This window comes from Lontra canadensis, unplaced genomic scaffold (genome assembly GCF_010015895.1).
Source record: "Lontra canadensis isolate GAN:19392208 unplaced genomic scaffold, GSC_riverotter_1.0 scaffold20, whole genome shotgun sequence".
In the NCBI taxonomy this organism is placed as follows: Eukaryota; Metazoa; Chordata; class Mammalia; order Carnivora; family Mustelidae; genus Lontra; species Lontra canadensis.
Window position 1 is genome coordinate 2,739,032 of NW_022631014.1, and position 1,282 is coordinate 2,740,313.

The 1,282-nt window shown below is 41.5% G+C and overlaps 1 pseudogene; it reads right to left on the reverse strand.

Moving 5' to 3' along the window:
• Nucleotides 1-558: 558 nt before the first annotated feature.
• LOC116869804 lies at nucleotides 559-1,046 on the reverse strand (annotated as a pseudogene).
• Between the last annotated feature and the right edge of the window lie 236 nt (nucleotides 1,047-1,282).

The following is a 1,282-nucleotide window of genomic DNA, read 5'->3' on the forward strand; positions in this document are numbered from 1 at the left end:
TCTCAAGTGGTAGCAGCTTGAGCCTATCAATGGGTAGGAATTCAGTTTATTTCACAGGAGTCACTGACCTTTCCTTTTCTGGGCCTCTCCCTTCCCTTTGTCTCCCAGGGAGTTACCTTTAATGGCCCTTGGAGTGTCCACTGCAAGGAGGTCTCTATTTCTGGGCCTGACTGGCCTACACTTACTTGCTCTATTTTCCCTTGTAATTATTAAATAATAACAAACAAAGATCCTGGCTAAGTTGATTCACTATAATGACATTGCCAGGCTATGGTCCAGTCTTTCTTTTTTTCTTTTCTTTTTCCTAGCCAAAGAACTTTATCAATCTTGTTTCAAACGTTATTCCCAGGTTTCCTCAGCTTAATTAGTTGCAAAGAATAAATTGTGTAGAAGCAAAAACTGAAAAGAGCTGCAGGGTCCAAGGAGCTTGGGCTTAAAAATATTAGAGATCTAGATTTTATCAGATCCATGAATAAAATCTTGAAAAGCAGTCATTATATAAAATAGCAGCTCCCAGGAACTTCTTCAAGTTTTATCTTCTTCAGGATCTGACACAACTCAGTTTGCTTCATTCTTGGAAGGTTCATCAAAATGCTCTACAAGTTCTGGAACTTTATCATCATCATTCTCTCCAGTAGCAACTGGGGCTTTTCCACCCACGGATTATTTGGGCAGAGCTTCCGCTAGTCTTCTTAAACTGGTCAGACTGTCTGCAGCAAGTTGGTTGAAGATGCTGGGTAGCATTTTTGTCAGCTGTTTGTCTCAGCATAACCTGTAATGGTGAAAATGTTCGTGGCCAGCAATGCCTGAACTTTTAGGTTGTTAAGGTGGATCTCTATTCCTTGGTTTGTGAACATACGCACTTCTTCAATATCAGAGGTGTTGTTTACCCCTAACTTCTTTAAGGAGAACTGAAGTGTTTTGTCATCTGCTTCAGCCATTCTGTGAACCACCTTCTTCTTTCCATGAGTAGTTACTTTCCCACAAATGTGCACTTGTACTTGCAGTTTGGTGAGTTTCTCCTGGTTCCTGATAGTGTCTTTCATCATGTTGGAGTGGAAATGAGACCACTAGGGGGACTAGGGTTGGTGCCTAGGGGGTCTCAGGCGGACCAGGTGCACCCAGATAAAGTGCACACATGCGGGGAAGCTCTGGTCCTGTTTTTCATTCATCCATTTACTCACTTAACAAATATTTATTGAACCCTTACCAAGTAGTAAGCTCATTACCAAACACTAGATGAAAGTAATCCAAATCAGTCCCTGTATCTCTGGAGCATATA